Source organism: Perognathus longimembris, chromosome 2 (genome assembly GCF_023159225.1).
Source record: "Perognathus longimembris pacificus isolate PPM17 chromosome 2, ASM2315922v1, whole genome shotgun sequence".
NCBI lineage: Eukaryota > Metazoa > Chordata > Mammalia > Rodentia > Heteromyidae > Perognathus > Perognathus longimembris.
In genome coordinates this window covers 64783896-64809344 of record NC_063162.1, presented here as the reverse complement: position 1 = coordinate 64809344, position 25449 = coordinate 64783896, and the positions used below count along the sequence as shown (strand labels likewise).

At 44.9% G+C, this 25449-nt stretch overlaps 1 protein-coding gene across 2 annotated transcripts in view; it reads left to right on the top strand.

Annotated features, from left to right (window-relative positions):
• Window positions 1-25449, top strand: part of Nudcd3 (NudC domain containing 3) — a 99318-nt gene that overhangs the window by 31525 nt on the left and 42344 nt on the right. The window lies entirely within an intron of this gene.

Genomic DNA, 25449 nt, shown 5'->3' with positions numbered 1-25449 from the left:
TACTTGAAGACTATTTTCTCAAATGAGCACCAACACAGATTGGAAATATGACAGAAACAATGTACTTCTCTAATACTGAATCACTATGTACAAATACAGGAAAGGGTAAAGACAAATTATCTGAAAGCAATTGCTTTTGTTATTGAAGCAAAAGTGACTTGAAAAATGCCACCAAAGAAAATAAAAAAACAAAAGCCCATATCCAACAAATACAATTTGTAAACACAAGCATAAATAGACAGATTCTGTATTGTAGGATAGTCTTTGCAGGTTGGGAAAAAGAAGCCAACGCCTGCTTGCTTGGTGCTTTAAAACAACAGTAATATATTCTTCTATAGTTGTGGAGGACCAATGACTGCAATCAAAGGGTTGGGCATGGCCATACTCACTCTGAAGGCTGTGTGAGAACTTTCCTGTCCTTTCCAGCTGCGTGGCCCTAGACATTCCTTGACTGTGGCTGCATCATTCCACTCTGCCTCCGTCATCCCATGACTTCTCTCCTGTGTGTCTCTTACAAGGATGCTCATCACTGGAGTTAAATCCCTCTGGATTATCCAGTAAGATGTCAACTGAAGATCCTTAACATAATTACATCCGCAAAGTCCCTTTTTCCAAGTTAGGCCACTTTCACAGACTCTGGGGATTAGGATGTGGGCATACCTTTTGGTGGTGGCTGTGGGGGGTATGCACAGAGCCCCTTAGCTCACTACCAGATTTTGGAGCTTACATATGCAACCATACAGTATATTCTCTTCTTGTCTGACCTCTTTTGTTCTCTGCTTGTGAGACTCACTCATAAATAGAATCCATAGTTCTTTTTCCTATAGTATTTAGTTCGGTGACTACAACTTAATCCATCCCACTGCTGGTAAGCTGTTGTTTCTCTATCTAGGATCCAGAGATAGCACGTTGCACTTGGTTAGCCCATGTCTCTAGTCTCTCTTCATCTAGAGTAGTTATCACTCTTTGTTTCATTCCTGACCTTGACTTTTTGTGGAGTTGAGAATATTAAAATATCCCATTATTATGTAACTGTATGTAACCCATTCTGTTTTTAGCACTTTCAAATAAAAATTAAAAAAAAAAGATTCCATTATTTTTTCTACTTGTGTACCTGTGTTAGCTGGCATTACTCCCTTGAATTTTTTCTCGCCTGCCTGCCTGCCTGCCTGCCAGCCCCCCTCCCTCCCTTCTTTCCTTCCTCCCTTCTTTCCTCCCTCCCTCCCTCCCTCCCTCCCTCCCTCCTTCCCTCCCTCCCTCTCTCCTTTCTTCCCTTCCTCCCTCCCTCTGTCCTTTACTTCCCTTTTTTAGTCTTGTTGTTTAGCCCAGGCTGACCTCAAAACTCTGACCCCCTTGTCCTAGTCTCTCAAATGCTGGGATTACATGGTGCATACTACCATACCTGGCTTAGCAATTTTCTTTTGAAGATCTCAGTGGTTTTAGGAATTTCTGTTGTTTTTTTTTGTTGTTTGTTTGTTTTGTTTTTGCAGTAGTGCTTGAATCAGGGCCTCCTGGGTGCTGTCCCTGAGCTCTTTTGCTCAAGGCTAGAACTCTGCAAACTTTGAACCACAGCTGTACTGCTTTTCTGTTGGTTATTTGGAGATAGGCTCGGGACCTTTCCTGCATGGGCTGATCCTCATATCTCAGTCTCCTGAGTATTTAGGATTACAGGTGTGAGCCACTGGCACCTGGTTGTACTGTTATATTTTTGAGTTCAGATTGTCCCTGGTTTGGCCAGTGGGAGCCACTCAGCTTACTCTGTGGCCTGTCAAGTATGTCTGAGTTCTGGAACACTTCTAGCTGTTGCACAGAGTGTACTGGAGTCACCCGTGTGTTCTCTGTTAGCTTGAGGACCTGCTGTTTCCCCAAGAAGCTCTGGCTCTCTTCTGATGAGGTAGTAGTTAGAATATGGGCAGGAGATGTGCTTACAGCTAAGGGTAACTATGTCTAGACCCATCTAGTAGATAGAGCTAGGAATTAGTCAAGATAAAGCTGTTCAGTGGGTATGTGCCTAAGATTTGAATCTTACTCATCTAAGATCTAAGAGGTGATGTGTACTAGCTGGGCACCAGTGACTCATGCCTGTAGTCCAAGCTACTCAAAAGGCTGAGATCTGAGGATCACAGTAGCCAGCCTAGGCAGGTGCACAAAACTCTTATTTCCAACTAACTGCCAAAAAGCCCAAAGTGGAGTCATGGCTCAAGTGATAGAATGTTAGCCTTGAGCCAGGGGGCAGTGTGTAGGCCCTGAGTTCAAGGCCAAGGACCACCATGCATGCGTTAGCCAGTATCTATAATCCCACACATCTATAATCCCTGCTTCTTTTGTAGCCATAGGTGTCTGGGTGGTGCCCTCTTCTGCTTCCTCTGGTCTGTGTCATTGCTGTGGTGCTGTCCTACCTGCACTGTGTCATGCATTGTCAGAGCCTTTGGGCACCTGGCCTGTTTTCTTGATGGATGTGGTGGGAGGCAGGTGGCTTTTTCATAAGTCATGTGGTGGTACTGGAATTTCTGTCCAATCCTTACATACTGTTTACTTTCAGACCTGTAATCATGTGTCTCCAGAAAGATGATACTACTGAAGAGCTCCAAGTTTCCATTTATTTGAAGTGTAAACAGTAGATTTCATTTAACCTTAACTGCTTTTACTCTGCCAGTGTTCTATTTTATTATTTATTTGTTTATTTATTTACTTATTCGTGGTGCCAGACCAGGGACTTGAACTCAGGATCTAGGCACTGCCCCTGAGCTTTTTTGCTCAGGTTTAGTGCTCTGCCACTTGAGCCACAGATTCACTTTCAGCTTTTGATGCTTAATTAGAGATAAGAGTCTTGTGGACTTTCTTGCACAGGCTGGCTTCGAACCTCTTCTCCTGAATAGCTAGCATTATAGGCAAGTACCACTGGCACCTGGCCAGTATTTGTTTTTATAACAAATACCTTGTAACACTGCTCCCTTACTGTCTTGCTTTTGAAAGTATAGCTAGAATACACATGTATACACACATGCACATATAAAGAAGGTCAAGGACTTCATATTCATAACCTTACCCCCCCCCCCATTACTGAGGTTTGAAATTAGGGCCTCCTGCTTTCCTAGCTAGTTTATTTGCTTGTCTAACACTCTATTACTTGAGCCATGCCTCCAGTTCTCCTTTTTTTGCTGGTTATTTGGAGATGCAGTTGTGATTTTTTTTCCTACTGTTTTTTGGACCATGATTATCTGGGTCTCAGCATCTGGAATAGCTAGGATAATAGGTGTCATCTCCAGTACTTGGCCATAACCTTTTTATTGTTGTTGTGTATATCTGGTTACCTGAGGAAGTAGCTTCTGGTGATGTCCAGTGACATCTACTTGTGCAGCTCAGGAGTAAAACAGCAAAAAATAATTCAGGTTTTATCTAAAATTGAGCTAGGCTCCAGATTCAGATGAATTCTGAACAGATTTCTACCTCCCAGAATGCCGGGATATGTGAAGGGGTAGGGTGGAAAGCAGTTCTCTGTGGGCCTGGGGCACACCCTGCCCACTGAGGTCACAGACAGCTATCACTGTGCCCCAGTCACCGGTGACCAGGGGTATTGTTTCTTCATTCCCTTTGTGTGTGTGTGTGGGGGGGTGGGGGTGCAATACTGTGACTGAACTCAGAGTCTCATGTTCTTGCTCAATTTCTTTGTCATAACTGGTCCTGTACCACTTGAGCCACACCTCCAGCCTAGCATTTTGCTAACTAATTGGAGGTAGAAACTTGTGAATTTTTGCCTGGGTTGGCTTTGAACTACAATCCTCTCATCTCATCATCCTGATAATGCCAGGATTACAGGCATGAGCCACCAGTGCCTGGTAAAAAGTCAGAATATATCTACTGTATGATTCCTTTATTATGTGAAAAGTTATGCTAATGTTCTGGTCAGTGTTTTCTTACCTAGGAATTTTTCTGGCTAGATGATGAGCAGAGATTGTAGAATGTAAGTTGTGTATATGTTCATTTGTCTTCTAATTACATGGAGAAGATGACAATGGCACTACCTCATGGTCTCCTTTGACCAATAACTGTAACTAGAGCCCTGGAAACTAGGTGTTCTCGTGCAAATTTACAGCAGTTCATGAAATGTTTGTAAGCATAATGTGCTGGCTCCATGATTGAGTTACCTTAAATATCCTCAGAGATAGAGAGGGAGTGGATAATCCCTTTCTTTCTTTGTAGGTGTGTTCCTGTTTCTGATAATTACCATCTCAGAGTAAGGAAGATGTCTTAGTTTGAATAAAGGCTTACATATGTTATATTTGTAGACTACTGTAGAACATTCCCTTGGGGAGACCACCTGTGCTCAGGGGACCATCTGCCTGCACAGCTGAGTTATCTGAGCCCTGATTTTGATGGCCTCAGCACTGGGCAGTTGGATGTTGTCCCATTACCACCTGTCCACGCCACTGTGGGCAGCCTCCACATGGCTCCAGGTCAAGGCCGACCTTTCACACTTGCCTCTGTTGGGGATTCATCTTAGCCTTAAGGGGGGAAGGGCGATGAGAGCGCGCCTGAGACGCTGCCCTTCCCCCAGCCTGGGGGCAGTGTGGAAGTGAGCCACACCTATCTCCTTCTGGGTCCGGAACCAGAAGGGATAGCTTTGAGACCATCCCCCACCTTTTTCGCGGGCTTTGCCCAGTGGGCGGTACTATGGGAAGTGACATTAGCCCATGAGGGAGGTCCTTGGGAGCTGCTCTTGGATGGACAAGCTCACCGGCCTATCGCCAGCTCATGCTCAATCCTCGTCATCATCATTATATTACTGTAAGCCCTTCCCGATTAAATCAGATTGCTCTCCCAAGCATCTCTGAGATCCATCTGCACCTGGCTTCCTTGGTGGGTAAAGAGGGAGGAAAAGGGGATCTCATTTGGCCATGTGCACTTTAGGCTTGCCCGTGTCCCTTCGCTCCATCTTGGCCGCCTGCGGGTCGGGCACCGAGGGGAGAGGGTGAAAAGGGGAGCACTGATAAGGGAGTAAGCTTAGCATCCCCGCACCAGGGGAGGTAAATCTAGCCCGGCACCCCTCTCTTTGTTGCCACTTCTTTTTTTTTTTTTGGCCAGTCCTGGGCCTTGGACTCAGGGCCTGAGCACTGTCCCTGGCTTCTTCCCGCTCAAGGCTAGCACTCTGCCTCTTGAGCCACAGCGCCGCTTCTGGCTGTTTTCTGTATATGTGGTGCTGGGGAATCGAACCTAGGGCCTCGTGTATCTGAGGCAGGCACTCTTGCCACTAGGCTATATCCCCAGCCCAGTTGCCACTTCTTCCCAGCCACTGTGGTTGAGGCCTGGCTAGACTCATGCTCCATGGCTAGTGGGGAGGTGTCCTTTCTCTCTTCCTGTTGATGCCTTTGCAAAGGTTCCTTGGCCTCAGTAGGGAGCAGCTGGGAAGCTTTTCAACCTTTTGCACAGCATCCAGGATGGATTTCTTTATTAGCATACCTCCCGTGTGTGAGCTGGGATGATTAAAAATGGTTTCTTTTGCAGCTCCTGCTAACTTTTAGGAGACATGTTCATGTGTGGCTTGGTTCCCCTCCCCCATGGTAGTCCCTTATGTTTTGTTGTTGTTGTTGCTGTTGTCTTTGTTTTTGCCAGTCCTGGGGCTTGAACTCAGGGCCTGGGCACTGTCCCTGAGCTTCTTTTACTCAAGGCTAGCATTCTACCACTTGAGCCACAGCCCCACTTCCAACCTTTTCTGGGTATGTGGTACTGATGACTTGAACCCAGGGCTTCATGCATGCTAGGCAAGCGCTCTACCACTGAGCCGCATTCCCAGCCCATCCCCTTACATTTTATGATGTGCCAGACTCTGTTCTAGGACTTGGACTTCTCATGGGGACCTTGCACAGGCAGCTGCAGGCCATTGTGTAGAGGAGGGGTTCACAACTAGTTCCTAGGATGTCAGAAATGCTTCCTGATCCTGGGGTTCTTGTACTGCCCTTGTGGGTATAGGGCCAAGGGACAGGAGAAAGGGGAGACTGTGGGATATGTTCCTGGGATTCCCCTGGAGGGGCGTGGTCCGCATTTGAAATGAGCAGAATTGAGTCCCTTCTGACTCTTGGGTGGGTTGTCTAGGGCCACCTGAAATAATGTGATAGTAGAAAAGAATTATGACCCAAGTCAGATAGGTCTTTACAGACACTAAAAGATTTTCCAATGGAGGAAACCAAAAATCTCTTAATGCAAGTTTTGCAAAAAAGAAAGAAAGAAAGAAGAACATAGCAACTATGATTCCTCTAGTGTCCTTGGGTGCCATGCTTCATGGTGTTTATAAAATTCTGTATAGGCTGCAGCTTAACTCTTTGTCATCTGCCCTACCCTCAAGATAAAATCTCTCATTCTTTATGTTCATTATATTATGTATGTATATATACACACATGCATAATATATACACATATATACATATATATAACATTGCATAATGTAGTATATAAAATGTATAAGGTTGTATAGTGCGTATACAACTAGTTTCATTTTCTCTTGGGAAAACAGGTAATAGGAGGGTTTAGAGTATCAGGTGAATTAAAAACCCAGATGTAGTCAGTGGTGAAAGATAATTTTTTTCTTGGCAACTGTAGGTTTGGTGGTAATAAGAACTATGTATGCCAGTGGTTTTGGAAAAGAACTTATAGAGTCTGGTGTTCTAATGCAGACAATATTGTAAGTGCTTACTTCCTGTTCATGTGGTAGGACACATTTCTTGTTGTCTTCTGCTTTTCCCTTCCTGGAACAGGCTGGGTGTAGGTCATAACAGGTAATAAGTATGGTGTGTGTGTGTGAGTGTGTGTGTGTGTGTATGTGTATACTTACACATGTATGTATGTTGGTACTGGGGCTGGTGGTGCCCTAGCACTTGAGTCATACTTCCACTTCTGGCTTCATTTTTTTTCTCGCTAATTAATTGGAGATGAGAGTCTTGTGGATTTGTTTGGTTTTCCCAAGCTGTCTTCAAACGAGGCTCGACAGATCCCAGCCTCCTAAATAGCTAGGATTATAGGTGTGATCTACCTATGGATCATAGGCCCCAGCTATGAGTATGATTTCAAATTTTAGTTTTAAATTTAAGTTTTAAAGTTATATGATGATGCCTTATGGATTAATTTGCATCTCTTTATATGAAAGATTATAGTGTGTGTAGGATGATTTTCTCCTACTATTTACTTTTTTGTTGCTTGATGGGTTCTGGATATTGCTCTTCTTTAGAGTTTTATCAATAACGCTTTACAAGTGTTCTTTTTACTGCTTTTTTTCTTCTAGGTTATTCACCGTCTTGTCTTTAGCAATTTCCTTTATGTCAGATTTTAGAAATTTTCTCTCCTTCAATATTATGTGCTATGCTAAGTATTTTTCTTTTGTTTGTCTAGAAAAGGACTCAAGACAGTTCTTTTTTTTTTTTTTTTGCCAGTCCTGGGGCTTGGACTCAGGGCCTGAGCACTGTCCCTGGCTTCCTTTTTGCTCAAGGCTAGCACTCTACCACTTGAGCCACAGCACCACTTCCGGCCTTTTCTGTTTATGTGGTGCTGAGGAATCGAACCCAGGGCTTCATGCATGCAAGGCTAGCAATCTACCGCTAAGCCATATTCCCAGCCTCAAGACAGTTCTTTACTGCTGCTTTTTTTTGTTTTTTAAATGACTTTCATTGTGATTCACTCAAGTTCTGCATTATGCCCCTTGGGAACTTTAATTAATATTTTGTTAAAACTACATATTAACTTGAAGACTTTTTTTGCTTTTATTAAATTTCCCATTAAAGTAGTTCTATCACTCCATTTTTGGTGGGCTTTTTTTTTTTCTCCTATTAAATTCAGTTATAGAAAGTTACCCTGGAGAATCATATACAAATTGTATGTGTTTTAAGTTCCATTAAAAGCCACATATTTAATGCTTTTAGGATTGATGTGTTTCCCAGTGTTTGTTATAGCTGGATGGAAGGAAAGGAATTGCTTAATTAAAAGTAGTTACAGCTGTTTTTCGTAAGAAGCAGATGGTGAGTTTGAGGCCAGCCTGCATAGCCAGACACTCACACATGTACAAACTCAGGCACTCATGTGCTCTCAGGCTCTCACTCTTCTTACCTCCTGCTGTTCCCTGTGATCTCTTGAGCACTCATGTGCATTTGCACATGCCCCTAAAGGTATGCTCTCATGCTCATGTATGTACCTCTGTGCACATTTGTTCCACAAGGATTGGATAGTGTGAGAACGGGAAAGGCTAGATTCAGGGAGCATGGGTAGAAGGTGGCTGGAGGGGAGATCTGAGCCAGGCTAATGCACAGCCTTAGAGCTGCAGGACACATGGGAAGGTAAGCCTGGTCCCCAGTAGCCTTGCTATTTATGTAATAATAAATGTTTACTTGCTTTCATCTAAGAGTTAGTGATTTTGAGCTGTGAGTGGAAGAAACCAGTTGGGCTTGGGGATGTGGGGTCTGAAGTTTGGAGAAAGAAAGAAAAGCTGACATTCTTTGGGAGTGGTCATCTTTGAGTTAGTTGGGACCATGGGAATTAGATGATATTGCTGAAGGAGTGAGGTCAGAGGTCACTGCCAAGACTGGCTAAGAACAGGAGGTGTAGAAGAGGACTGAACAGGTAGAAAGTGGGTCTGGAGAGACTTAAAGGGAAGTCCTGGGGTTGTGAACAGGCTGGCCAAGTTGAGTATTTGCCATAGATGAAAAGCATGCATGGAATTATGTTCACTCATACAACAATAGTGTGACCACATTTGAGATGACACGAATTGGTACACGAGGAGAGCATTTTATTTGTGTACTCTTTGTAAACACCTGGAGGCTGGAGTTTTTCACTTTTGGAGACATTTGGCCATGTGGTGTTAGAGGTCCTGTGTGCTCCCTTCCCTCCAGTTCTCGAGCCACACTCAGCACCATCTCAACTCAACTTCAGAGTTAGGATGATGGGGCCAGTACATTAAAAGTCATTTCTTCCCAGCAGTGTGATCTTTTACCCAGAACCGTGTCTTGTTAGCAGTAATTGGGCTCTTGGGCTGGGTGGAATGTTTCTGAGACCCTGAGCTGCTTTTTCCCAGAACAGTATATGTGGAGGAAGTAAGTGGGTGAAGGACTTCTAAAGCATGATTTCAAAGGACTTGGAGTTCATTGACTCCACAGCCATGGCCCAAGTAACACCAACTCTTTGTGTATGTCTTTCTTTAATCTATTTACAGAGGGGCCAAATACTGGTGCTATTACCCAACCCAGCCCCTTCTTTCAGCTCTTCCTGGCTCCTTCAGTTACAAACTTGTTTTTCCTCTCCCCAAAACATTGAGGAAAAGGAGGCAGAGGCAGATTTGAGAGTGCCTGTTGATACAGCCAGCCTGTGCTTTATCAGCTTCCTGGAATTCTTGCCACCCCAGGAGGGTGCTCCTATGAGCATTCCTGACCCAAGGCAGTCTTACTGTCTTTGTGGAGTGCTGTGCCTTTATGAACTCCACACCTGGCCTTGCTGCCCTACTGAGTCAGAAAGCCTCTTCTCTTTATCTCTGGGGCCTTCATAGCCCTGTCCTGTGATGGCTTCTTGGACTCTGGTTCTGTTTGCAACTACAGTTCAGTCTCTGTACCACAAGGGAAGAGAGTTCAGCCTTCCCCTTTTTTTTTCCTTCTCTTACAATGTGGACTTTTCCTCCAAAAATGGACTTCGATTGTGTTGATGAGATCTGAAGCATAGCCTTTGTGTTCTCTGTCTCGTGGTGGTTGTCAGCCACCCTAGACACTGTTCCAGCTTTTTTCTTCTTCCTGTCTTTCCTCCTGCACCATCTTTTCAACCGAGCATACTTTATGTTCTATATCTTAATCAACTGATAAGTTGTGATGTGTCACCTAGGATGTCTCATAGTCCCTCTGGCCGGCTTTCCTCATACTCACCCTTAGGCTGAACTGATCCACTTGCTGTCACAATGGATCAGTTGATATTTTCTACATTTATGTAAATGGAATAAAGAGTTGTTTATACCAGATTTGTGGCATACCCTGTAAGCCCACACTTGGGAAGCTGAGGCAGGAAGATTTCAAGTTTGAGTCAGCCTAGCTTCATAGTAAGACCCTATCTCAGCAAAAATTTAAGTTCTGAAAATAGTGGAAAGACAAGCATCATACAAAATTTGTAATTTTGACCATTTCCTCTTAATTTTGGTGCAACTAGAGGGTTTGAATTCAAGACTTTTCACTTGCTAGGCAGGGCTCTGTCACTTGTCCCCAGCCCTTTTTTAAAAGGTTTAGGTTTTAAATAGGGCCTCACATTCTTGACCAGGTTGATCTGGACTATGTTTCTTTTTACATTTCCTGAGTAGCTGAGATGACAGGTACATGCCACAAGCCCAGCCTTAAAAAAAAAAAAATCCAGATGTGTTTATTGAATGGCTTCCCATTCTTCTTGGTTCTCCTTGTTTTTTCTCCTGCAGGCTGGCAGAGGACATTGGGTAGCCCATATACAAAACTACTGTGTATGGCTAAAGATAGTGAGATTTTATAGCGTCCTGGGCATTTTACATCCATGAAGTAGGAATTAGGGCTCTGTACCACGTGCCGCTTCTTGTGTTTCTTCTCTTCTGGAGAAGGGATGAAGAAGGTCCTTTGTGAGAGGAATGTTCTTGTGTGAGGAGATTGTCACCATTGCAGAAATGCTAGGCTAAATTTTATTGTTTGAGATGGAGGTCTCACGAACATTTTGCCTGAGCTGTCTCAAACTTTGTTCCTTCTGATTTTCTTCTCCCAAGTAGCTGGGATTACAGACATGAACCACTGGCCATTTTAATGATTTTTAAGTGTACTGGCATTAAGTAAATTTAAGTTGTATATTTGTTACCATCATCTATCTCCAGAATTCTTCTCTGAAAACTGAAACTTTCTTCTCATTAAACAGTAATTCCCCAGCTTTCCTCCTTATAGCTCAAGGAGATCCCATTTTACCATTCACTACGTGCCCTCCTGTGACTGGCTGGCTAGTAGCATCATGTCTCTTAACACTCCTTCATGTATCAGAACTCTCTCTCTCTCTCTCTTTCTTTCTTTCCCTCCCTCCCTCCCTCCCTCCCTCCCTCCCTCCCTCCCTCCCTCCCTCCGCCCCCCCCCCCCCCCCCCCGTCAGTCCGACTCTGTCTCTAAAATGATATGGGAAGTAAAGGAAGGGATGAAACTGTATGAAAGTAAATGTGCTTATTACCTGATTTATGTAGCTGTAATCCTTTACTTTGATTTTTGGGTAAAGTCTTACATTTTCACCTGGGCTTAACCATGGAACCATGATCCCCCTGTATGCCTCCTTCATAGCTAGAATTACAGATAAGAACCATTGTGCCAGCTTGTTGGTTGAGTTGAGGTCTCATCACCTTTCTATCTGGGCTAGCTTTGAACCTTGATTTTCCTGATCTATGCCTCCAAAGAAGCTGGTACTATAAGCATGAGTCACTGCCTGGCCAACTTCCTTCCTTCCTTCCTTCCTTCCTTCCTTCCTTCCTTCCTTCCTTCCTTCCTTCCTTCCTTCCTTCCTTCCTCCCTCCCTCCCTCCCTCCCTCCCTCCCTCCCTTCCTTCCTATGATTATTATAGAATTATGTTCTTAGGGTAATGAACAACAACAAAAAAAGAAAAACCAGTCTCAATTTAAAATACCCACTGTCCAGGCAGTGCTGACATTGGTAGATTGGCCATGATAAGGCATAAATATATGTGCTGTCTGGTGTAATTTCTGGCAGATCGAGTTTGGATCTCCTCTCTTGAAGTTGTTCTTGATTTTGTTAGCAGTTTTCATCTAAATCCATTGTGAATGGGTCTATTTTCTTGGCCAGAAATCACTGAAAATTTCCTGAAAAGGCATAGTGAGAAACAGGTTATGCACCATGGTGGTGGACAAAAGCAGAAGAGAATCCTTCCTTTTTTAAAATTAAAAAAAAATTTTTTATTGGCAAACTGATGTACAGAGAGGTTACAGTTTCATATGTTAGGCATTGGATACATTTCTTGTGCTGTTTGTTACCTCCTCCCTCATTCCCCCCTCCCCCCTCCCCTTTCCCTTTCCCCCCATGAGTTGTTCAGTTGATTTACACCAAACAGTTTTGCAAGTATTGCTTTTGTAGTCGTTTGTCTTTTTACCCCGTGTCTCTCAATTTTGGTATTCCCTTTCAGTTTACTAGTTTTAATACCAGTATACACGGTTTCCAATGTACTCAGATAAGATACAGAGATAGTGCAGGTACAACCACAGGAAGGGGGTACAAGAGGATCATCAATAATAGAAGCTACAGTTTTACATTGCATGATGAAAGTAATTACAACAGTGATATAACAGTCGTTTCCATAACGTGGAGTTCATTTCACTTAGCATCATCTTATGTGGAATCCTTCTTTTTTAAGGCAGAATAATATCTACATTATATGGGTGGACCACATTTTGTTTATCCATTCATCACATAGACATTTGGATACTTTCGTCCTTTCAGCAGTTAAATGAATAATACTATAATTATAAGAGTGTTACAAATAATCTCTTCCAAGTTTATGAATTTTTGTTTTGTTTAGGTTTCCTTCTGGATAATTGTTTTGAAGTTGAATCTCATATATATATATATTATTTATTGATTGATTGATTGATTGATTGGCCAGTCCTGGGCCATGGACTCAGGACCCAAGCACTGTCCCTGGCTTCTTTTTGCTCAAGGCTAGTACTCTGCCACTTGAGCCACAGAACCACTTCTGGCCGTTTTCTATGTGGTGCTGAGGAATCGAATCCAGGGCTTCATGTATACAAGGCAAACACTCTTGCCACTAGGCCATATTCCTACCCCCTGAATCATGTTTTATATGTCAGTAGTTAACTCATTCTTTAAAATTGCTTTTGAAATTATCTAAGTAATTAGTTGCACAAAGGTGTTTCAGTTCAACAAATCAGTACAGTGCATCTTGATTAATAGTTAAAATTTTTTTTTTTTTTTTTTGCCAGTCCTGGAGGTTGAACTCAGGGCTTGGGCACTGTCCCTGAGGTTCTTTTTTGCTCAAAGCTAGCACTCTACCACTTGTCACAGCACCACTTCTGGTTTTTTCTGTTTATGTGGTATCGAACCCAGAGCTCCATGCATGCTAGGCCAGCACTCCACCACTAAGCCACATTCCCAGCTCAAGTTAATTCATTTTTATTGTATTTTTTTCATTTGTCATTTGGTGGATATTTAGGTTCATGTGAATCTTCTGAACTTGATTGGGTGGAGAGATAGCTAGATTTATAAAGCACACCTCCAAATGTGTCTACAGAAGAGGGACTCTTCAGAGATTATTTGATAAGAGGGCATTGATTTAATCCATTGATAGATTTAAATTTTAAATAGACTATTGGGAGGTGATGAATTGTGGATGGTGGCCTCTTGTTGGACTAAGTGGACACTGGGGAAATGCTTCTAAAGTGTGTCTTGCTACTTGCTCAGCTTCCCAGCTGCCATGAGGTAAATGGCTCTCCTTCATTATGCCCTTTTGCTCTGATTTTCTCCTTTACCATAGGCCCAGAAATTATGTAGCCAGCCAACTATGAGTTGAAACAAATCTTTCCTCCTCTAATTGTTTTTCTTAGGTGTTTAGGGTGTTGTCCTCCTTTTGATTGGTCACAAATCCACCAAGGGACCTTTGTGTGCAGCTCTCTTGTGTGGATGGACATTCATTCTCTTAATAACCTGAGTAGGGCATGGCAGGTGCAGTATTTTTCTCTTGAGTGCTGTGTGTCTTGCTGCTCACCAGCCTGCCAGGCTTGCAGTGGCTCCTCATCCCAATCAGTATTTGCTCTCTAAGTCTTTATAACTTTAGACGTTCTCATAGATGCGTAGTGGGTTTGAATTTGCATTTCCCTAATAAGCAATGATGGTGCAGTTCTTTATACCTTCTTTGGTGAAGAGTCTGTTCAAATCTTTTGCCTATTTTTAAAAATTAGGTTATTCATTTTCTTGTTAAGTTTTGAGTTTTCTATATTTGTGAATATGAATACTTTGTATTAGAAATATAATTTGCAAATATTTTTTTTTTCTAATCTTGGGGTTGTTTTTAAAGTTCTCTTTTAACATTGCCTTTTCTGGTGGTTTTGGGATCAAACCCATGCACATATTGAACACATATTCTACCACTGGGTTACACCCTCAGTTCTAACATTCCTTCTGTGCTCCCTCACCCTGCCTGGGGTTTGAATTTCGGGCCTCTCATTTGCTTACCTTTGTTTGCTTTGCAGATGCTCTGCCAGTTGAGCCACACTTCCACCCTAGCTTTTTGGCAGATTATTTTGGAGATGAGATTTTGTAGACTTTCTGCTTTGGCTAGCTTCAGACCACAATCCTCCAGATTTCAGCCTTTTGAGTAGGTAGGCTTACAAGTGTGAGCCACCAGCGTTCAACCCAACATTGCCTTTTTTGGTGTGTGCATATGCATGCCAGGACTAGGATTTGAACTCAGGGCCCGAGCTCTGTTCTTTAGCTTTTTTTGGTGGTCAGTGCTGATGGACTACCACTTGACTATTCCTCCACTGCTGGCTTTTTTTTTTTTTTTTTTCCTTTTCCTGGCTCTTTGGAGATAAGAGTCTCACAGACTTTCCTGCCCAGATTAGCTTCAAACTGCAATCCTCAGATCTCAGCCTTCTGAGTAGCTATGATTACAGGCATATACCACTGGCACCCAGCCCAACGTTGACTTTTGAAGAACTGAAGTCTTTTGTTGACATCTAGAATATCAATTTGTTCTTTTGCATATCACTTTTTTGGTGTGATATCTAGAAATTTTTTGCCAGACACAAAGTTACAATACTTTCTATTATGCTGTTTACAAGAAATATTGTTTGAGTTTATATTTAGTTCGGCGTCCCATTTGGGGTTTTTATCGTAAGATAGGAATTATGGCCTGAAGTCCATGTCTTTTAGGTAAGAATGTCCAGTTATGCCATCATCAAGGACTGCCCGTAGCTGGTTTTAGTTTTTTAGTTTGGCACAAATGATGGAATCCAGGGCCTCACACTTGCCAAGCATGTGCTTTCCCACTGAGCTATACCCACTGCCCTGCATTCATCGTTTACTGAAAATTCAAATGCTTTTTTTTTTTTCTTTTTCTTTGTCTTCTGCTTCTTTCTTTGCATATCTCACCTGGCCCTGTTACCCCAAGACTATTCCTTTTTACTCTGCCCTGTGCCTTCCTTCATTGTCCTCAGTTCTGCCCAGTCCCTGGTTCTTATGTGCAGTTTGATCTTCCTTTTAAAGTTAAAACAGTAGCTCCCTCCCAAGCCGTGGATGAGAGGGAAGCTCTTTGGGGTTAAGAGTGAAGCTCTTTGGGCCTCTCTTGACTCATCCATGTTGGTTGTTGTTGACTGCCCATTTTTGAAATGTGTTTGGCTTCTCTGCTTTCCTGCTTCTCTTACTCACAGTGATTAATTGTTCAGTGTTTTCCTTCGGACTTGTCTTCTTTCCACCCTTAAATGTGGTGTTGTGGAGATTATGTCTATAATCAGCCCTTGTGGTTTTCCCTGAGGTCTCCTCCTAGGAGAATGCATCTACTTCCTGAGCCTCACATCTGTGTCACACTACGTTCTCCATGCTTAGTCCTAGAGCTTAATTGCTTCTATGTCCTGATGGTCTCAGGTGACACTTATGTTCTTGATCTCCCTTCTCTGTGAAGGGTCCTACCAGTCTCCCCATTTCCCAAGCTCAGCACCCAGTCACAACTGGACTGTGATTTCTCTGGATATTTGGAACAAAATGAAAGGGTGGGAGATGGTCCATGTCCACCTTCCACCCTGGCCCTAGGTAAGGGTGATCTGTGTGCTTGTGCTTGGCCCTCAGTGCCAGCAGTACTGGGAAGCGACATCATTACCTGTAACCCAAGCGTAAGAAATGGCCCATACGCACTCTGTAGCATCTTTGGCAGGTGTTCTGGGCTCTGTAGAGAGCTTCTGGTCTGGGTCAGCAGTCAATCTCCACATCTTTGGGACATGCAAGGTGACCTGTCTTTGGGAGTGACTGGGCCATCTGATGGAAAGGTGGCTCATGGCTTGTAGAAGCCTTGTTGCTGCAGACCAGATTCTGCCTGCTAGACTTCTGAAATTGGGACAGGCAGGCAGGAGCACATTGAAGGAAACAAGAGAAGCCTAGTGAAGGTGAAGGAGAGTGGGGCTGGAGGCCATGCAGCTTGGCTATATTAGTGCCCTCCTGAAGGATATCATCTTCAAGTCCTACATCCTGTGGTCATATGTGTGAAGAACAGGAATGAGTCCAGATTTTGGCCACCTAGACTTTGGACTTTTTTTTATTTTTTATTTATTATTATTTTTGTTTTTGTTTTTGTTTTTTGGCAAGTCCTGGGCCTTGGATTCAGGGCCTGAGCACCGTCCCTGGCTTCTTCCCGCTCAAGGCTAGCACTCTGCCACCTGAGCCACAGCGCCCCTTCTGGCCGTTTTCCATATATGTGGTGCTGGGGAATTGAACTGAGAGCTTCATGTGTAGGAGGCAAGCACTCTTGCCACTAGGCCATATTCCCAGTCCTAAACTTTGGACTTTTATTAGCTTCTGGGAACCTCTGGTAGAGCTGACAATCTCCTAGGACTGAGGTAAAGCTTATACATAGTCCTGTGTGCCAAGGCAGTGTGCTTTGCTGATGGTCTGTTCTTCCTTAGTTACCACCAATCTGTGGTCCTCCATGTGAGCCCACCTAGGATTTATGACTGTAATGATATCAGAGATTAGGTAACTTACACAGAGCAAGAATTTATTTTCTGATAGTTTTGAAGGCTGGAAGATCAATACACTGGTAAGCTTGGTATTTGCTGATGGTCACTTGCAAACTTGTTTCCAAGATGGTGCCTGTAGCTTGTATCCTTGCATGGCTATAAGAGAATGGAAAGCCAAGAAAGACAGCACTAGGAGGCCACATGCCAAAAGAAACTTCTTTTATGGGCCTCATAAATGAGGGAAGAATCCCCCTGGCCTACTTGCCTTTAATACCAGCCATCACATTGGCTGTTGAATTTCAGTGCTTGAATTTTGGAGGTGATATGTTAAACCAGAGCAGATGGCAGATGTATGGAAACTACTGAAAGTACTTGCTACAGCCTTTTCTACCACTGAGGAAGGGCCACCAGGCCCATCACTGAAAGAAGCATCTTTTGACAGGTGAAGGTCATGGCTGTTGCACTTGCCTGGACAGTCCCATGACAAGCTGAGACTTGAGTAAGGAGTTAACAGATGGGCTTTCAGATCTGTTCACACCAGGCCTGTCCCCAGGAGATGAAATAACTTTGCAGCAAAGCATCTCCTTGTTAAAGGCTCTAAGCCAAGAAACAATTGCTTTTCCTCAGCAGCCTAAGTAAATGCTTTCTTGTCAAAGCTGAATCTGACATTTGTTTCATTGACACTGTGCTTATTGAAAGACTTCTTGTAATTCACTACAAAGAATTCCCTAATGAACATAATGAATATTGCTAGAAACTGGACTGGGTTTCTGAGACATTGTTTATTTACTTATTTTTCTGATTTTCATTTGAATTGTACAATTATGTTTGCTGGAGTGTCTAGTCCTATAAAGAAATATAATGGTGCATGAACTAAGAATGTGTACATTCATCAGTATTCCTATGAGGCACATATATTTCTTTAGGGTGGTAATAAAAGGTGACTCTTGGGTTTGCAGTAGGTTACACAGTCTGTGTCCTACCTGAATGCCAAAAGTAAAGTAACATAATAAGACATTTGTAAGGACTCCTGTGTGGTATGTGTTTTAGTTTGTGGTATGTGTTTTAGTTTGTCCCAAGCAGCAGTCTAGTCTTTTGGAAATGAGCTCACTTGGGGGTGAATCTTAGCCCACTTATTTACAGAAGAGGATCAAATTGGCTAACATAGAGACTTTATAAATAGTAGGGCTGTTTCTCCAGAAGCTTGACTGCGTTCTATTCAGTGCTAAAATTTCCTGGCAGCCTGTAACTAATGAGAATGGAAAAATACTGTTTACTGAGAGTTAGGGGACTTGAGTGTTCTTCCAGTGCCTTGTTTGCCTATGGTTGCGCTTGCTGCTCTCTGGTGGCCAGGCCCTTCTAAGTTGAGCTGTTGCTTCAGGTACAACAGCAACACTTTGACCAACAGCCCAAAGTAGCCATGGCAAAAGCCCATTTTATTATCATGAATGTATGCTGGAAGCAAGAGGTCCCAGGCTGTACCAAGCCATCTCTCTGGACTTGAACAGTCTAGCATGTGTCTCCCTTTTGTACGTAGTTGGACTGATGGAGACTTAAGGCAAGGTGAGCAGAATATCAGGTACATGCAGGTATTTCTGCAGTGTAGGTGTTGTTCCCCCCCCCCCCTTTTTTTTTTTTTTACTGATGAGCAGACCTAGGCTTAGAGTTCCAGTGGTGAGTAGTCCAAGGTTGTACTCTGGCAAGTGACCAGCCTCAGATTTTAATACTGCTTCCTCTTCTTCCTCTTTTATCTGGAATTCTTCAAAGATGTACCTTGCTTTGAATGTGACATGAAACTTGTGTGGCTTGGATTTTTACTTGGTAATATTGTTAGGTTTTTAAAAGTAGGTAGCCAGTAAAGGAGAACACCACACGGTATTCAGGCAGGAAAGAAAGTTTATTACCGAACTGCTGTCCTGTGGCCAAGATGATCCATGGCCGGAGAGAAGGGAGGGGGAGAGAGAGTGCCCCCCACCCAGCCCTGCCTTATATCTAGGGCAGGGGCAAGGGGTGTGGCCAGGTGGATTAGGTTGTGACCTCAGGGAAAGGGGAGGTAACTGCCTCCAGGTCTGCAGGTTACCCAGGTAACTGGGTGGAGACTTAATGAGGTGGGGGCATCTGCATGGAGCCCTCTGGGAGAGGACCTAACATTCCAGCCTTTTAATAGTTATGAAAAAGGACGGAAGACTCTCTCTGGCTGCTTCCTGCTGGGCGTCGGCATTAGGGGTAAAAGGCAGAAATGTGGCCTCTCCTGGAGAAGGCGAGCAGCAGGGTCCCTTGGTGGTAGATGCCAGTCCTTGAATGAAGCCTGGAAGAAGTCTCATGAGGCAGGGGCTGGACAAAAAAAATACTAAGGTAAAAGGAAGGGCTTAGGGCACAAAATTAAAAATTGGGTGACTTGGCTAGCGCTCATACTCAGGTATGGACATTAGATGGACAAGCTACTATCTCTTGATACCCCGGCTCTGATTAATTTTCAAAGGGCGAGACAAGTGACTCCATTTAGGATGTGACATAATTCTCCTCTTACTCCTCTCCATGATCCTTGTTCCCTGAACTGGCTGAGTCCCAGGGGTCTAAGTGCTTGTTGCTGGGATGGCTTGCCCCCATTGGCATTGACGGTGTTTAAACTCAGGGCCTGGGCACGGTCCCTGAGCACTTCTGCTCGAGGCTAGTACTCTACCACTTGAGCTCCACTTCCAGCATCTGGCTGGTAAGAGATAAGTCTCTTCAGCCATGCTTCCAGCCTGGCTCTTCGCTGGTTAGTTGGGAGATGGAGTTTGAGAGAGATTTTCTGTCCTGGTTGGCTTCGAACTGCAATCCAAGGAGTCTTTGCCACAAAAGCCCTTTTTGATTTCCAATTAAACAAGGAGACCAAGGGGACTAGAGCTTACCTGTACCTTGTCAAGAACTGACCAAATACTTGCCAGAATTCTGCAATGACAAAACTCAGTAGATGTGATGAGTATTAGCACAGATATATAGCTAGATGGCCATACTAACAAATGATGTTTACACACACATACACACATGGAACCACACATACACACTGTGCATATAGGTTTTACAGCATGCAAAAATGAATTTCAGCAGTAGACTCTTTCGGAATTCCAATAGTAAATGACATTTTTTTGTCCAATATTTTAGAACCACGTGGTCGGTTAGAAAAACAATTTTGCTAGCAAACAACAATTTTCAGATTATAAAATGGAGAAATCATATTTTGATAAACTCCAGTGGGATGCCATGTTGAGGGGGGTGGCAGGAGGACACAAACACACTAATAGAGAACACGTGGCATGGCATAATGGCGCCTGAGCTGGTGCCTGTTCAACCCAATATCCACCACGTGGTCAATGCTAGAGAAAATAACTTTTAGATATCTTTGCTGACAGAGCACATTGGTGGTCAAGCCTCAGTTTCGGAGGTCTGTGAAAAGAGGCAGCTTTGTGAGCAAGGAACATTATCAGGATGGTACGACTTGGAGTTTTATAAAGTAAGCAGGCAGATGAGAGTGGGAGAAAAAGGAAGGGAAAGAGAAGAAAAGAGAAAAAGAGAGAGCCTGAATATAAGTGACCTCTAACCATTTACCATTGCAGTGGCAAAAACTGTATTTGAGCGAGTATTTCGAGCAGGCCTCATTGCACTGTCAAGAGGAGTGCTAGCATTTTCCCGGCTTGGGTGTGACTGTGATGCAAAACCCAAAAAGCACGGGAGGGAGGCGCCTGGTGAGTGGATGAGAGCTTACCGGGCAGAAGCGGCGGACGGAGCAGCAGAGAACCAGAGCAGCAGCGGTTTCACTCACCAGGGTAGACAGTGGTGTGGAGGTGGAGGTGGATGTGGAGGCCAGCAATGGTATTAGTGAAAAGTGCCACGTGGCATCTCGCAGCAGCTCGGTTCGCGGAAAAAGGGCCATCAGGACTGGGGATACTCCCAGAAAAAGGAGAAAAATAGATGGGAATTCCGCCTGTCCTGACTCTTAAGCCCCATCCGAGTCATGGCACTATGTATGTTAGGTTTTTAAAGTAGGTAGCCGGTAAAGGAGAACGCCATGCGGTATTCAGGCAGGAGAGAAAGTTTATTACCGAACTGCTGGCCTGTGGCCAAGATGATCCATGGCCGGAGAGAAGGGAGAGAAAAGAGAGAGACACCCACCCAGCCCTGCCTTATATCTGGGCAAGGGGTGTGGCCAGGTGGATTAGGATGTGACCTCAGGGAAAGGGGAGGTAACTTCCTCCAGGTCTGCAGGTTACCCAGGTAACTGGGTGGAGACTTAATGAGGTGGGGGCATCTGCATGGAGCCTTCAGGGAGAGGACCTAACAAATATATTCCTGTAGAACCTCACATCTACTCAGAGCCGCTGGCCCCAGTTTCCAAGCTGTGTGCTCTGTGTGTGTTGTTTGTCTGTGTTGTTTGTTTTAATCTGTCCAGAAGCACCTTGCACCATGTCCACCCATGGGCAGACACACAGCAGCCCTCCTCCTATCCAAGGAACAATTTGACAGTTTCTCCACAGAAATCAGTTAGGACTTTGTGAAAGAGGTGTCATTGGAGGTCAGCACACAGTCAGAAGAATAACCTTGCAAGTAAACTAGCATTAGAAAGACATTAACATTCCTAGGGGATGGGGCTGGCAGGGGTGTACTTTATATATCTATATCATGAAGATATCGATACCTGCCAGAGGATTGTATTTTATCTTTAGAAATGGGATGGCCAGTGGTTTCTGACTCAAAAAGTGCTCTTGTTTGTTAGGAAGTTTTAACAGGTAGAAGTCAGAGTGGATGATGAGGTAGGGGAGGTGAAAAGGTGCACCCCAGCCAGCTCTTGCAGTGGCTTGGGTATTTGTATAGCACTATGCTCTTTGGAGCTTGGGGGTGGCAGGAGAGGTCAGCCAAAGGAGATCAGGTGGTGGAAGAGAGGAAGAGCCATATGGTAGGTGTGATGGTAGGGGAGGGGAGGACTTGGGAAGTCCAGAGGGTATGGGGACATTAGTTTCAGATGTAGTGGTGTCAGAAAGACAAAAGCTTTGGGGAGGCAAATTTGGATCTGATGCTTGGATTGACACATGATGAGGGAGACATGGTGGAGCATTCTAGATGGCGTGTCAAGGCCATTCCCTGGGAATACAAGGAAGAAAATGGTCCAACCTATACTGATGCTGCTTAAAGAGGTGTATGTCCTTATGTTTGATTGATTTTAAGAAAAGATGAGGATTACAGGAAGAACATGGATCCAAGAGACAAAGGGATTCTGATGTGAGGGCTACCTGCAGGTGGAAGCCGGAGCTCTTCCCAGATGCACAGGGCTCAGCATTATTGATAGGGGTCCTTGCTTATTAATGTCCAAGTTGTGTTATGTAAATATTAAATGAGGAGTCTGTCTTGGCAGAGGAATTCTTCCCTTTACCAAAAGCTTCATCCTTGGCCTCCACTGAACAGCAAACTTCTGAGTTTGTTGGGATTTTCTCTTGGTAAATATGTAGTCATGCATTGATATCAATGCTTTGATCCATGATGGAGCATACAGACAATGGTGATCCTATAAGATTAAAATGGAGCTGAAAAATTCTCCCTGCCTAGTAAATTCTTTTTTTTTTGCCAGTCCTGGGCCTTGGACTCAGGGCCTGAGCACTGTCCCTGGCTTCTTCCTGCTCAAGGCTAGCACTCTGCCACTTGAGCCACAGCGCCGCTTCTGGCTGTTTTCTGTATATGTGGTGCTGGGGAATCGAACCTAGGGCCTCGTGTATCCGAGGCAGGCACTCTTGCCGCTAGGCTATATCCCCAGCCCAGTAAATTCTTACTGAAGGAGAGGCAAGGGAAAAGAAACTGCAACTGAAGAAAACACACAGTGAAGGCTGTAGCAGAAGCTTTTGCAGACCTTAATAGGTCCTTAAAGGGTCTGAAACATGGCCCTGACACACAAAAAATTCCATTAATAGAAGTGTCTGGCGCACTAAATACTCAGAAACAAATCCATGATGAAAGGAAGAAAGCAAGCATGCAGACCCCATGGGCAAGTCTGTGGAAGAGGGAGGACTCTTCATACAGTTCCTGGAGCAGATCCTCAGGAGGCGTCCAAAAGAAGACTGTTAGTGTCATCAGATGGGGGGAGTTGGGGGTGATGACCTGCTGCTGCTTCTGCTCCTGAAGACCTTCAGGGGACTAGGGTGGAGGTGGAAGTTAGTGGTAATATGTGGGGACTGCTTTCTCTGCTCCGGCTCAAATGCTTATTCCTTTCTCTCTTATTACCCTCGTATCGTCTTCTCCCCCGACCCTCGGCCTGCAGGTCTGTCGGGGTGAGACGTAGGGGCGTCTCCGTCCTGGCTGCGCGCGACCCGCGTGGCAATGTGACCATTTTCCTACCTACGGACATAGACCACGGAGTCAGCTTCTGAGAGCGAACTAACTTTATTGAGAAAGGGACAAGGGTAGATGATCCGGGGGAAGGGGGTTGGCCAGGATTCCCATAGGCCAAAAGGCTGTCACTTGACCTCCAAGGGGCTGGTCACTTGACCTCCAAGGGGCTACGTCACTCTGAGCGTGCCAAACCAGGGCGGGGCTGGTAGGCGCCAGGCTGGCTGCCAGCTAAGTCGGGGGTCTCTCTACCCGACCGGTTTCTCCGGATTCCAATGTATAGAGGATGGAAAGGCCGCATTCCCCAGCTGGGGGAGGTGCCTCAGGCCCCTTCCATCTAGGGGGGAAGATGGACCCCAACATCTGCCTCTTTTATATATTTTTTTTTCGAACAGCAGGAGGCGCCCTACTCGAGAGCGCGCCATGTCTTAGGTTGCCCACCCCCCAAGGGGAGTCTTACCTGTCTTGGGCTAACGCCCTAGCTCTTCAGGCTGACCTTCCTGCCGGGCTGGCGGGCCCGATGAGAGGCCTTGGGGAGAGTGGGATTGGCACTCGAAAGAGAGCCTGATAATTTTTTCCGGTGCCGGCGGACCTTACTGAGCAGCAGGGCCTAGGGTTCGAGTGACGAGCCTCTTGGGGTTCTTATATGGCTAAAAGGCTAAAGGCCACTTGGTACCTAGACAGCTCTGGCCCATCGCTTACAACAAGAGACTCAATGTAAACATAAGGTAAATGGGGGCATAAAGCAGACATGAGCATAAACAATCGTAATACAAGGCAAATGCAAACATGAGCAACTGTAACACATGAGCAATTGTAACACATGAGTAATTACAACAAGGCACAAGGCAATGGAGGGTCTCTTATCGGGGTCAGTCCACGGAAAACAGGAATTCTGGTCCAGTCTGGTGTCGCTCAAGGCAGCGCAGATGGCTCTTCCTTCCCTCGATGGTGAGGTAGAGGTGCAGGTTCAGGTCCTGGTGATGTGGCAGCCAGGATGCTGGTAACTTAACAACTGAGGTTAGTAAAACACTTCACAGTAAACATTACAGCAAGGTGCCAATACCTTACTTATTATAAACATTTATAATAAAACATTAAAGTGTCCAAGTCCTTTAGCTCCTATTTCCCTCCAATGGGGACCCCCAAGATAAGCAGCAAAGGGGGGAGCGAAAGAGAGGGACAACCGTGCAAAATTTCCCTTTGGTCCTTGTGCAAGGCTGTGGGCCACGCTGCCACAGCAAACGTTACTCCAAAGGGCGTCAGGCAGGGTCCAGGGAAGAAACAGGGCCGACACTGGGTCCAGGTCCATCGCTGGTGCAGGCAGGCTTTCCCGTTTCTCCTTAGAAAATTCCACCTCGGTCTTTGCTTTCCTGAGAGGAAACAAGGGGAGACATCCCTCAAGGGCAGGTGCCCTTGGGTGGTCATTCTGTTGGACAATATTTTACATCTCTAGCTGGTATCCAGATTGGATTCGGTTCCCCAGTAGGGAAGACGCAGGCGAATCCCCTTCCTGCGCTGATAATTGGGTCGGGTCCACGCCACGCCCCTGTCAGAGAATCCTTCCACCGGGCCTCCACTTTTAAGTAGGGTGTTTGGCTTGACCAGTGTCTCTGGAAAGCCGACAGAGGTTGGTCCTTAGAGAAATTTAAAATATTCAATGTAAACATCGCTGTCCTCAGCTGGTCCTGGGGGCTTCCCCCCCTTTTTGTTTTAATAATTGATCCTTCAGGGTCCTGTTATGCCTCTCAATTATGGCTTGACCCTTTGGGTTATAAGGTATTCCAGTGGTATGTTTAATATTCCACATTTGGAAAAATGCCTGTAAAGGCTTACTGGTGAAACAAGGTCCATTATCTGTTTTAACCTGTAAAGGCAGTCCTAGGATATGTATAGTCAAGCTGAGCCTCACATGGGGGAGGGGTAGCAAGCCTGCGGCTGCTCTGCTCATCTCCTGCCTGCCGCGGCTTGGATTCCTGGGTACCGAACGAGATTTGGTCCCAGGGCTTCTCGCGGAGTAGGGCATCGGGGGCCCCCTCCAGATCAAAATTCCCTCTGGCCGTCCTTCTCCTGAATCCAGGGACTCCCCGCCCGGGTCCCAAGAGAGGGAAGCCTTGAGAGTCTTAATGGCTCGCAGTGGGAGTTTTCCCCATGGTGCTGTTTGTAATTCCCGCTCTAGTCGGTCCCAAGTTTCCCATGAGAGTGGGTTGGCTCCAGTCAGCCTCGGGACCCTGTGGGTCAATTCCTCCCAAATTTGTATAGCGCAGGGCTCTGAGATATTAATCCCTGCGTTTTGGAGGGTGAACTTTAGGATCTTAAGGGGCGAACTGTTTCGCCGACTCTGGACTTGTCCCATCCTCTTACCTGGGGTGGGAGGATCGCGCG